Genomic DNA, 14,289 nt, shown 5'->3' with positions numbered 1-14,289 from the left:
TGCATCAAAAAATATACATTTCATGTCATAAACAGGAATACCTATATTATTTGGTAAAATTACTTGGTCTAGAGCATTTTTACTTAAGGGGAGATGGGTTGAATTATTATTTATTATACATTAATATGTTTTGTATATTATTATACATTAATATTTTGTATTTTTTAGAAAATAGCCCTAAAAGCTTACTGGTTGACCCCACTACTATCGGGTTGCTATAAACAGGAGAGATATATACATACACTACCGGTCAAAAGTTTGGGGTCACTTAGAAAATTCCATTCCACTCCATTATAGACAGTATACTAGCTGAGATCAGGTGCATTGCTTTTTTAATCAGGGCAGCAGTTTTCAGTTTACATTATGTGTTTACATAATTGCAAAAAGATTCTCCAGTGTTTTCTCAGTTAGCCTTTTTAATGATAGATTAGTAAACAGAATGTGCCTTTGGAACATTGGATGGATGGTTGCTGATAATGGGCAATGTAGATATTGCATTAGAGATCAGCCATTTCTTTCTAAAACAGTTGAGCCCTTTTGCAATTATGTAAAATCGTAATCTAATCTGAAAACTGCTGTCCTGATTTTAAAAAGACAATGCAACTGATCTCAGCTGGTATTCTGTCTATAATGTAGTGGAATGGAAATTTCTAAGTGACCCCAAACTTTTGACTGGTAGTGCATCTGCAGTTGACATGCCACTTATCCAACATCTCCACATATGATGCATATCCAGGACATATCCAATATGACACATAGTAGTTGTTTTGTTTGTATTTTATGGAAAATGAAACACAGAAAATATATATCTTTGGCTTACATCTTGAGAGATGTCTCATTAGAAACATACCTATCTGTTGAAAATGTATATATTGTGTATGATTAACTCTGGAATATATACATTTCCTTTATAATAAAAATCAAAATATGTTGATAGAAGAAAGAGAGAAATGTTTGATACAGTATGTGTCAATATGTGTTCCAGTTTAGAAGCTGAGCACACTGTCATGCCTCTGTTAGGAATGTCTGGTGCCAGAATCTGTCCTTGAAGTGTCTGTCCTTGGAAGATGATCCTGAAACATTTGACCAAACTTTCAACACCAGCTTAATGTAAACGACTAAATGGAAATGTTAAGCTAAACTCTGTTTTACTGCTCTCTTCTGAATGGCAGCCAAATAAATTATTTTGTAAATGTACCTGAAAATAAACTTGATTGAAAAATCATCAGCACACTCTCTTTGAATCACAGTGAAAACTGCCTTTACCTGGTGGCATGAGAGTAGTTGTGCTTTTTGTTTAGTCTGTTAAAATTTCTTCAAAATGTGCAGAATGCACAGTACATGTAAAAGTGCTGAAGGTGTGTGCCACCCAGCTTAGTTGGCACCAGGTAATTTGGAGTGATACATTTTTAAATGTTGTTGTAACGACGAGACTTATTTGGATGTGAGGGCAATGCATGTTTCTAAATAAAGAGCAGAGCATCTTGGTTATGTTGTTATAAGCAGCTGCCAGATCTGGATGTGGGGAAGTCTTGAAATGTCACTGGGATACGATTGCAAGAGTCTTGCAAGGTCAGCATCTTACTAAGACATAAAACTCCTTTCAAGTTTGTGATGCAAGGAGATGCGTAATGTGATCACATTTTGTTTTGTAGCCAATGAACATTATCCATTGCCATTATTTACAAATAGTATGCCTTTATTACTCTCAGGGGCATGCTTTTCTTATTTGGTTATATCATAAGTTGATATACCAATTTGAGATTCTGGTCTGATCTGGTAACTTCTATGCCATGCTTTGTATAAGCACTCTTAAACACTTTGTGTTGCTCTGTTTGTCTGCTGTTTATATTGAAGTCCAGAAATGTTTGTCTGAGATCCAGCATTTAAATGGTGTATTAGACCAGGGGTAGTGCCATGCATTCTAAAACTGACTGATAGACAAGCTTTAATGAGGTGACAGGCATGCTGTCATCAGTATGTAGTATAGGGATTTACAGTATAGGTATTTGTATAGTAGATCAATGTTAACCTATTCCCTTTTCTCCATAGAAGGGTCAAGGTGAAAAGGAAGTTATTTTAAATATAGCCATGAACATGAGCAATACAGTAAGAGGATAAGAGATAATAATAAGATAATACTTTATTTGTCAGACAGGTCGGAAATTTGTTTTGCGTCCATTTAGTTGCTCCATCGAGACTTACACATAAACACATAGAAGACATAAACATATCCTCCACAATTATTGCTCCCCTTGGTCTCATCTCATCTCATCTCCCACATCTCACACGGAAAAAAATATATATTATTTTAAGCCAGTCACATACAAAACAATTACATATATAAATGAATGTAGCTGAAGCCTTTTTTGCCATTTGTATTTAACTGTATAATGTTAATCAGTTAATCAGTGTTTGTGAACTTTCAAGCAGATATCCATAACTTCCTGTTTCACTGAGGTATGAAAATAAGGTGACACAGAGTCAACTGCCCTACAAAATATCCTTAACTAACCACTTGTAACTCCTGAGTTAATCATGAATTAAAGTATTAGGAAGTGGTTTCCAAAACATGTATCCACATCGTAACTAATTAAACTATCTGTTGAACCTCTGTTCACTACAATATATGGTTAAAGGAAATGTTTAGTCCTACAACAACCTAGGGTCTAATTTTAGATAACAGCGAGTGTAAACCGTCTTTGACCTCTGTATTTCTGAAGTATTTTCGATATTGCTTGGTATATGTTGCTGATATTTTGGAGGGTGTTTTGACTTTTATTGATAGAGGACAGTGAAGAGTGACAGGAAGCAAGTGGGAGTTAGAGGCGGGGTGAGATCAGTTAATGACACAGGTCAAGACTCGACACCCGGTTCCCATGGGCACCTGGACCCAAGGTGGTACGGACATTGTAGCCTGTTGCGCCACAGCATTACCCCCCAACCAAACCAAACCAATTAAAAATAAATAAAACAGGAGGGGAACAAATTCCACATATTCTCCGCACCTGTGTGCCTATGTGTGTGTGTGTGTGTGTGTCTGTGTGTGTCTGTGAGTTACTATGATGTGACGAAGGTTACCCAAACATGAAAAAATAGACAACTATAGATGGTATTTGGAAATTGCTGAAGTTCCCATTCCCATTATTTCAAATGCTACAGTTTCGTATATATGGCAAGCCGATTGAGCATTTATTCTGATATCTTGATATCAGACATAATTGTCATGTACATGTAAGTAGGGGTGGGCGATATATATATATATATATATCGTCTGCGATAATATCGTGATTGTTGTTTTAACGATGTGCAAATTTACATTATCGAGTATTTAAATTACTTTAAAAAAACACTCAAAATCACGCATTGAAACCCCATACATTCACTAAATCCAGGAGGTGTATGCAAGAGAAGCCCCGTTGCAGCAGAGCAAGTGTCACATGATCGCTAGTGGGTCCACGTTGTCACACGCAGGCCTAATGTTTATTTTGTGTAGCGAGATCCAGACGTAGCCTACTTGGGATTTTGTGCAGCTACTTCTGTTCACGTAGCATTAATGAGACAGTCACATTTTTTCCTACATGGTATTATATGGAGAGAAAACATTTGCCTTTGAGTATTTTAATAGTCAGTTGTAAACAAAAAACTCTTCTCATGTAAACCTTTTGTAAATGGACTGAAGTTCGCTCTAAATATCTATGTGTATCGATTATGCTAACCGTTAGCATCTCTATGGGATTTCTTAACATGCTGGCCAAAGGAACTTTAGCTAGTAAACTAGTGGCTTTAGTGTGACACTTACATGTAAACTAGTGAAGGCAGAACTGCTCACTAGTTAACTAGTGAAGACACAAATGCCCACTAGTTAACTAGTGAGGTCTAAAAAGTGTCACTAGCTTACTAGTGTGCACCAAAACACCCACTAGTGAACTAGTGATGGCTATTTCCATTTCACTAGTTAACTAGTGAGGTGCAAAAAGTGTCACTAGTTTACTAGTGTGCCCCAAAATGCCCACTAGTTAACTAGTGAAGGCCATTTCAGCCCCACTAGTTGACTAGTGAGATGCCAAAATGGTCACTTGTTAACATGTAAAGGCCAAAATACCCCCTAGTTTACTAGTGAGGTTGTTGTGGGCCTTACTAGTTAACTAGTGGCATGCATATTTTGTTCACTAGTTAACTAGTTACACCTAAATACACAAACAAGCTGGCCATTTTTGTCCACTAGTTAACTAGTGGAACAATTGAAGTCTCACTAGTTTGCATGTGTGGCAGTGAAGCAGCTCACTAGTTAACTAGTGCGCACAAGACACACACTAGTGGCTGTTTTTGGAGCTATCTAGTTCACTTGTAATGCAAAAATGTACTCTTACTAGTTAACTAGTGACAAATTGGCCTTCACTAGTTAACTAGTTGACATGTTTGGCCTTACTAGTTTACTACAACCCCAAAACAGAAAAAGTTGGGATGTTGTGTAAAATGTGAATAAAAACAGAATGTAATAATCTGCAAATCTCTTAAACTCATATTTAGTTGCAAAAAGGACACAGACAACATATCAAATGTTGAAAATGACAAATTTGACTATTTCATGGAAATTATATGTTCATTTTGAATTTGATACCAGCAACATGTTTCAAAAAAAGTTGGGATGGGGGTAACAAAATGCTGGAAAAGTTGTGTAATGATAAAGAAAACAAAAGGAAGAATGTTTCACAACTAATTAGGGTAACTGGCAACACGATTGGGTATGAAAAAGAGCATCCCAGAGAGGCAGGGTCTCTTAGAAGTAAAGATGTAGGGGTATTCATCACTCTGTGTAAACCTGTGTGCACAAATGATGAAACAATTTTAATGCTTCTTAACATGAAATTGTGACATATTTAGGGAATTCATCATCTACAGGACATAATATTATTGAAACATTCAGAGAATCCAGAGAAATCTTTGCAAACGGGAAATAGCTGAACAACAAATTGGATGGCCGTGGTCTTTTGGACCTCAGATGGCACTGCATCAACACCAGACCTGTTTCCAGACATTGTATGGGCTCAGAAAAACCTCTGATAACCATTGTCTATGTGCCCAGTTTGATACTCAATTCAAAAACTGCAGCCAAAATTGTAACAGGTAAAATTGTATTGAGACATGATACAGAAAATACCACCCTCTTATCTGGGCCTGACCTTGTTTAAAATTGACTGAGGTAACATGGAAAAAGGTCCTGTGGTTAGACCAATCAAAGTTTGCTATTCTTTTTGGAAATCATGGACTCATCTGGGCTAAAGATGAGAGGGCCTATCCAAGTATCTAACCTATCCAACTTGTTTTAGTGCTCAGTTCGAAATCCAACATCTATGACGGTGTGGAGGAGCATTTATGCCTACAGCATGGGCATCTTGCACATTTGGCAAAGCACAATCAATTCTGAATGCTGTATACAGGTTTTGAGCAACATATATAGTTATACAGTATATTATACTGCCATCCAGGCAATGTCTTTTCCAGGGACGACCTTGAATATTTCAGGAAAACAATGCAAAAATGAATTATGCACATATTTAAATAGTATTTCTCCTTAGAGGTAGAGTCCAGGTGCTAAGATGGCCTGTCTGCAGTTCAGATTTGTCAAATAAGGTGCATAATGGAATGAAAAGCATGACTAAGAATACCCCATACTGTTGAGCACCTGAAATCCTATATCGGGGAGTAATGGGACAACATTTCATTTTCAAAACTGTAGCAAATGGTCTCCTCAGTTCCTAAACATTTACAGAATTTTGTTAAATGAAGAGGTGAAGCAGCACAGTGGTAAACATGTTCCCGTCCCAACTTTTTTTGAAACATGTTGCTGGCATCAAATTCAAAATGAACATATACTTTCCACATGAAATAGTCCAAATTTTCATTTTCAACATTTGATGTAATCTTTGCTACTAAATATGGGTTTACAAGACTTGTATATTAGGACATTCTGTTTTTATTTGCATTTTACACAACGTCCCAACTTTTTCTGTTTTGGGGTTGTAGTAATGGAACAGGACATGCTCACTAGTTAACTAGTGAGCATATCTGCATTATAATGCCTTTCACAGGCTTATAGAGGGCATTTTGAGCCTTACATGTTAGCTAGTGAGGACAAAACACTGTCCATAGTGAACTAGCAGGAGAAAAATTCCCCTCACACTAGTAAACTAGTGGAATTTGAACTAGAAAAGCATTTCCTGAAGGTGCATGAAAATGCAAAAAATATGATGTAAAATATCATACAGAGTAAAAACAAATAATGCAGATATAGTTGCAATAGTGTTGCTAGGGTACATATGTTGGTTGTTATGCCAAATTAAGTGGTTGCTATGCTGGTTGCTTAGGTAATCCTGTTGGTTGCTATGGTGGTTGCTAGGTTGAAGTTGTGGTGGTTGCTAGGCTGTTGCTAGGGTATTTGACATGGTTGCTAGGCTGTTGCTAGGGTTCTTTAAGTGGTTGCTAGGCTGTTGCTAGGTTAGTTGTGGTGGTTGCTAGGTTAAACTCATTGGTTGTTATATTGGTTACTAGGTTGTAACTGTGGAAGTGGTTGCTAGGCTGTTGCTAGGGTATTTGACATGGTTGCTATGTTGTTGCTAGGGTACATGAGGTGGTTGCTAGGCTGTTGCTAGGTTAGTTGTGGTGGTTGCTATGCTGGTTGCTAGGTTAAACTCATTCGTTGCTATGTTGGTTGCTAGGTTGTAACTGTGGAAGCGGTTGCTAGGCTGTTGCTAGGTTAGTTGTGGTGGTTGCTATGCTGGTTGCTAGGTTAAACTCATTGGTTGCTATATTGGTTGCTGGTTGTAACTGTGGAAATGGTTGCTAGGCTGTTGCTAGGGTACTTGAGGTGGTTGCTATATTGGTTGCTAGGTAGATGAGGTTTAATAGTTGGAATGACTGAACAGTTAAATAGGTGGATACCTTAAATGGTTAAATTATTCGAGAGGTATATGAGGTTTAATATAGTTAGAATCACTAAACAGTTAAATAGGTGGATACCTTAAATGGTTAAATGATTTGCTAGGTTGATGAGGTTTAATATAGTTGGATTGACTGAACAGTTAAATAGGTGGATAGTTTAAATGGTTAAATTATTTAATAGGGAATTATTGTAGTGAGGACTTTTATTTTGAAATAGTTGTGGACAGAGGAAACAGTTATGCTTAAAGCCTGAGAAACTGAGGCTATGTTTGTATGGTGACGATGAAAAGAGAAGACGCAGAAGTGGCGTCTCGTCTTCATTTTTTTATTCGCGTTTAGACGAGCATTCTCAGGGGGAAATCTTTGTTTATATGAAGACGCAAGAGTATGTGATATTCGATTGGATATGCATTCCAGACCGCTGGGTGGTGGTGTGATAGAACCCCGGTACGTCACACGCAGACATTCTAATTTGACAGTTTAGCCAGAGAGGTAATCAAGGATCTTTGGTTTAGCCGTTTAGACGGAGACGCAACCCGGGTCGTCTTCAAAACTCTACACTCTGGAAGGAGTCTTCAGATTTTTGCGTCTTCAAGCCCTGATGGCGGGGTCGCCGTGTAAACGAAAGGCACTTATGATAAATATTTTGTCGTCTTCCTTCGCAATCGTTCTCGTATAAACGGCCCCTGACAGTTGATGCAGAAGATTCTAATTGCTGTGATGTCATAAAGGCCAATGTTAAGTCAATGGGGAAATTTTAATAGTTTTTAAATAATAGTTTAAAACCCAAATGTCCCAAATGTCCTAAGTAAGACCTACGTAACAAAGTTTGAATGAAGTTTCTACGTTTAACGGTTGAAGCTGCATTAAACGCGTTAGAAGAAGAAAACTAAGAACTAGAAAACGCAATTCCAGGTAATTACCAGTGCATTCAAATGCAAAACATATAGTGTGAAATATATTGTTAAAACAGATGATGTGCTAATTGGCCTCAGGTTAAATTATTTGCTTGGCAGATGAGGTTTAATATAGTTGGACTGACTGAATTAGGTAGCCTAGATGAGGTTTAATATAGTTGAAATGACTGAACAGTTAAATTGGTGGATAGTTTATAAGGTTAGATTATTTGCTAGGCAGATGAGGTTTAATATAGTTGGATTGACTGAACTAGGTAGCCTAGATGAGGTTTAATATAGTTGGAATGACTGAACAGTTAAATAGGTGGATAGTTTAAAAGGTTAGATTATTTTCTAGGCAGATGAGGTTTAATATAGTTGGATTGACTGAACTAGGTAGCCTAGATGCGGTTTAATATAGTTAGAATGACTGAACAGTTAAATAGGTGGATACCTTAGATAACTTAAATGGTTAAATTATTTGCTAGGTAGATGAGGTTGAATATAGAATGACTGAACAGTTAAATAGGTGGATAGTTTAAATGGTTATTTAATAGGGAATTATTGTAGTGAGGACTTATATTTTGAAACAGTTGTGGACAGAGGAAACAGTTGAACAGTACAGTATGTGTAGTCTTAAGAGAATGAGACTGTATGCTTAAAGCCTGAGAAACTGATAGTTGATGCAGGTGGCCTGGCCACCTGGCATAAGATTCTAATTGCTGTGATGTCATAGAGGCCAATGTTAAGTCTATGGGGAAATGTTAATAGTTTTTAATTCATATTTTAAAAAGTATAAAAGTTACAAAGATGAAAAATACAAAGCCCAGATGTCATAAGTAAGACCTACGTAACAAAGTTTGAATGAAGGTTCTATGTGGTATGGGGAAATATTCTATGTGGTCTATGGTTGAAGCTGCATTAACTGCGTTAGAAGAAGAAGAACTAGAAAATGTTATTTCGAGGAAATTACCAGTGCATGAAAATGCAAAACATATGGTGTGAAATATATTGTTAAAACAAACGATGTGCTAATTGGCAACCAACACGATGAGGTTTAATATAGTTGGAATGACTGAACAGTTAAATAGGTGGATAGTTTAAAAGGTTAAATTATTTGCTAGGTAGATGAGGTTTAATATACATGTAGTTGGAATGACTGAACAGTTAAATAGGTGGATAGTTTAAATGGTTAAATTATTTGCTAGGTAGATGAGGTTTAATGTACATGTAGTTGGAATGACTGAACAGTTATATAGGTGGATAGTTTTAAATGGTTAAATTATTTGCTAGGTAGATGAGGTTTAATATAGTTGGAATGACAAACAGTTGTGGGCAGAAGAAACAATTGAACAGGATATATAGTCTTAACAGAGCCAGTTTGTATGCTTAAAGCCTGAGACAGAGTATATAGTTTAAAAAATGTAGATAGTGTAATGGATGTTGATAGACAGAAAGTGGAATGGATGTTGATAGGCAGATTGTTTAATGGATGTTGATGGATAGTTTAATGGGTGGATGAGTGAATGGTTTGAAGAGGATTAATGGATAGAAAGTTGGATGAAATTTGCCTTAAATCCTTGTAGAATGGAGAGACACAGAGAGAGTTGGCCTAGTTCAGCAGAAAGCAGTTGATACAGGTGCAATCAGTTGAACTGATTCTTTGATGGGGCCTAGATGAGCAGCTGGAAGTTGATACAGGTGCAAATCAAGTTAATTAGTCCATTGTGATGTCATCAGCCTAATGTTAAGTCTATGGGGAAATTTTGAGTAGTTTTTAATAAATAGTCTAAAAAGTATAAAAGTTACAAAGATGAAAAATACAAAGCCCAAATGTCCTAAGTAAGACCTACGTAACATAGTTTGAATGAAGTTTCTACGTTAAACGGTTGAAGCTGCATTAATTGCGTTAGAAGAAGAATAAGAAGAAGCCTAGGAAGAACAGTACAGTGCATTTTCATGCACTGTAATAAGCAGAACTAGAAAATGCAATTCCAGGGAATTACCAGTGCATGAAAATGCAAAACATATGGTGTGAAATATATTGTTAAAACAGATGATGTGCTAATTGGCAACCAACATGATGAGGTTTAATATAGTTGGAATGACTGAACAGTTAAATAGAAGGATAGTTTAAAAGGTTAAATTATTTGCTAGGTTGATGAGGTTTAATATAGTTTGAATGACTGGACAGTTAAATAGGTGGATAATTTAAATGGTTAAATTATTTGCTAGGTAGATGAGGTTTAATATAGTTGGAATGACTGAACTAGGTAGATGAGGTTTAATATAGTTGGAATGACTGAACAGTTAAATAGGTGGATAGTTTAAAAGGTTAAATTATTTGCTAGGTAGATGAGGTTTAATATAGTTTGAATGACTGGACAGTTAAATAGGTGGATAATTTAAATGGTAAAATTATTTGCTAGGTAGATGAGGTTTAACTAGTGGACAAAAACAGTCAGCTTGTTTCTCTTTTTAGGTGTAACTAGTTAACTAGTGAACAAAATATACATGCCCTAGTTAACTAGTAAGGCCCACAACACCCTCACTAGTAAACTAGAGGGTATTTTTACCTTTACATGTTAACAAGTGACCATTTTGGCATCTCACTAGTTAACTAGTGGGGCTGAAATGGCCTTTTCTCTAGTTAACTAGTGGGCGTTTTGGAGCACACTAGTAAACTAGTGACACTTTTTGCACCTCACTAGTTAACTAGTCGAATGGAAATTGCCATCACTAGTTCACTAGTGGATGTTTTGGTGCACACTATTAAACTAGTGACGCTTTTTAGACCTCACTAGTTAACTAGTGGGCATTTGTGTCTTCACTAGTTAACTAGTGAGCAGTTCTGCCTTCACTAGTTTACATGTAAGTGTCACATTGAAGCCACTAGTTTACTAGTTAAAGTTCCTTTGGCCAGCATGTTAACTTGTGTGCCACATGCAAATGTTGTGGGTGGGATTTTGTGAAATTCTGCGCTGTGATTGGTTGTCATGTTCTATTTGAACATAGGGAGCCAATAGAAAGCCTCAATTTCCAGAGTTCTCCGCCTCCTAATTTGAATTCTGCGCCACTAGCTGAATAGTGTGAATTTAGGCTTGAACTAGTTTACTAGTATACATTTATGACCTCACTAGTTAACTAGTTTGGACAAAGGATGCATCAACTAGTTAAGTAGTAAGCCTGCTGCCATCACCTAGCTAGCTAGTAAGCCATTTATGGTTCACTAGTTAACTAGTGACATTGACCTACTCCAACTAGTTAACTAGTGAGGAGTTTTGCCTTCACTAAACATGTGCATGTGTACATTTTCAAATTTTTGGCTGTCACTAGTTAACTAGTGGGACCCAAAAGCCTTCAACTAGCTGACTGGTATGCATTTTGGCCTTTACTAGTTAACTAGTGGACATTTCTGGCTCTCACTAGTTATCTAGTGAAGCTAATATGTGTTCACTAGTTAACTAGTGTGCACAAACATGGCTCACTAGTTAACTAGTTGACACAAATGGCTTGCATGTTGGCCTGATATCAAGATATCAGAATAAATGCTCAAGCGGCTGGCCAAATTACATAGAAGTTAACAAGTGGGAATTTGACATTCAGTAGTCAGCTAGTAAACATTTTTGTACCTTACTAGTTGACTAGTAAAATATAGAAGTCTTTAAACTAGTTAACTAGTGCACATTTCAATGTCCACTAGTTAACTAGTTAACATGCTAAGCATTACTAGTTAACTAGTATATGACACATATGAACTAGTTAACTAGAGATAATTTGGGCCTTACTAGTTAACTAGTGGGCATTTTGGCTGTCACTAGTTAACTAGTTCACACAGAAATGGCTCACTAGTTAACTAGTGGACAGAAATGGCTTGCATGTACATGACAATTATGCCTGATATCAAGATATCTGAATAAATGCTCAATCGGCTTGCCATACGTATATCTTGAATGACTTCACCTACATTTGTTGGATACCAGTCAGTCCTTGGGATGTCAGGTATAGAGACCCTTGCAGCTGGTCAGCAAAACAGCCATGCTAGATTTGGCCATGTGCTGTATCCTTCTGAGAGACATTATCATATGATCTCCAGTAGAATTATTTCGTTTTCATTAATTGCATTGATAATGGAACATCATTTTCACAGGGCTTAAAATAAATTGAAGTTTATATTGATTCCAAATGATAGGTGTTAAGCAAGACTTAACAAAATGTATATACATCCAAGCTGGTCAAGTTAAACAGTGAGGATCAGAATTTAAGCAGAAATGCATCACATTGACTATGATCAAATTCTGTGAAACTCAAAATGTGATAATTTAGCATAACTTGGCTTTGTAAACTGTCTTAACTCTGTGAATACAATGTTAATGTAAGCAAGAGTGTTGATAGCTCCTTTTTTTTAATATTGACCTTGAGTAAGATGTGTGGAATCTCTCACATGCTGTTGGTATACTGTTGCACTTGTTTTGCTATAAATAAAAAAAAGTCTGGGCAGTTTCGTGGGCATGTGGGTATTGGTCAGTGGGTGGGCAGAGGGATCATTAAGACCTAACACAGCACAGCCATGAAGGTTTTGTCAGGGTTTTTTTTTCCACCTGTCAGGCCAAATGTCACTTGTTGGGCATACAGGGGTGGGACACAGACACACACACACACACACACACACACACACACACACACTGGCACAGTTTGTAGTTTGTTAAAGTTGACTGACCAACATTTTGGGAAATTAGCTTATTCACCATCTCAACCAGAGTTATATGAGATACATATTAGATTAGATTCAACTTTAATGTAATTTTGCAGAGTACAGGTACAGAGCCAATAAAATGCATTTGATATCCAACCAGAAGTGCAAAGAAGCATTTAATACCAAGTGCAGGTAGAGCACAGTATTCTGTGCAGTTGTGTAGACAATAGAGATGAATAATGTACAGTTGAATAAATACAGGTTTTCCAGATGACATGTCTACAGAGATAAGTAGAGTACATGTAGAGTATAAATGTATGTATGTATGTGTATGTATGTATGCAGTGATGGTCAAAAGTGTTGGCACCCATGCTAAAGTTGACTAAAAAGTGGAATATAAAATCATCTTTTGGAAATGAATCTTAATGCCTTAAGTAAAAACAAGAGGAAATATCCAACCTTTAAGGACACCGGTTTTCTTTGTGAATGAATAATGTATCATAAATAAATAAATGTAAAAGTATTGGCACCCCTACAGTATGTTAAATTCCCATAGATGCAGGGAGATTTGTATTTTTAAAGGCCAGTTATTTCATGGATCCAGGATACTATTAAGATATATCCTGATTAAGATCTATATGGGAATAGATCATTGTATAATCATTTAACGTACTATGTCCCAGTGTTGAACAATAATTTCTTTATACTGAGTTAATTACATTGTTATACTACTGCTTCTTCATACTTGTTACTGAGGAATTTTCTATCTTGTTCTTGAGAAGCTCTTTGTAATTGTCTATGGTTCAACTTTGATGATTGATACAAAATGTCCATACATTGAGCTACTTCCACATATATTTTTAGGTTCCTACTAGCTACATACCATTTTCATCCTTTCAAAATGAGCGAAAAATACAACTTTCCCTTGTTTAATGGGTAACATTTTCCAGCCTATTATATGTGGAGGGCTCAAATATTGGCACAGACTATAAAACTGAAGTAATATGAAGACAGGATTTGAACAGAAATATTTTACAGGCCTTGGTTTTGGGACCCACTCACGATATAGAGAAGAGCTGAACTCAATCTGAGATGGTGCAACAACAACTTTATCTGAATTAACATAGAATAACCCATAATATATTCTGTAGGGGTTTCAGACACTGTGAAGGGGGATTTATTATTGATTTATAATAAGCATAGTTGCTTTAAAGTCAGTTCTGTGACTTGCTGAAAGCCAGTGCAGGGACATAAAGCTCTGTTTCTCAAGGTCACAGAGTACAGTCAGTACGAAATAAAACAAAAACAAAAAATGTCCAGCTCGAGTTGCTGCAGCCAACAGCTAGAGCAACCAGGCAGGTACTGTACAGTACTACACTCTGGGTTCATGATTTTAAGTTTCTTTTAATTTTCATGAGAATTCTACAGTAGCTGCTGCATTTTGTATCACCTGAAGTTGTTTGATGATCTTTTTAGAAAGCCCTGTGAAAAGCCCAGTGCACTAATCAACCATGCTGGAGAATGAGCTTTTCCTAATCATATTTTGACATAAGATCTCTAAGTTTGATAATGTCTTGTTTTGAGGTGGTAAAAAACTGGTTTAGTAATTGATTTCATGTGTAAAAATTAGATCACTGTCAATTTAGACATTTTCTGTCTGTTTTTTCTACGAGTTAAATTAGGTTTTTAGGGTTGTAGTTGGATCATTTCCATGATAATTTACATTTAAATGTATTAATTTAGCAGACACTT

The 14,289-nt window shown here is 36.4% G+C and overlaps 1 long non-coding RNA gene across 3 annotated transcripts in view; it reads left to right on the top strand.

Annotated features, from left to right (window-relative positions):
- The window catches only part of LOC121706543, a 140,622-nt gene that overhangs the window by 30,868 nt on the left and 95,465 nt on the right, over nt 1-14,289 (top strand). The window lies entirely within an intron of this gene.

This window comes from Alosa sapidissima, chromosome 4 (assembly GCF_018492685.1).
Source record: "Alosa sapidissima isolate fAloSap1 chromosome 4, fAloSap1.pri, whole genome shotgun sequence".
In the NCBI taxonomy this organism is placed as follows: domain Eukaryota; kingdom Metazoa; phylum Chordata; class Actinopteri; order Clupeiformes; family Clupeidae; genus Alosa; species Alosa sapidissima.
Note: the sequence above shows the minus strand (reverse complement) of the source record. Positions and strands in the feature narration are given on the sequence as shown.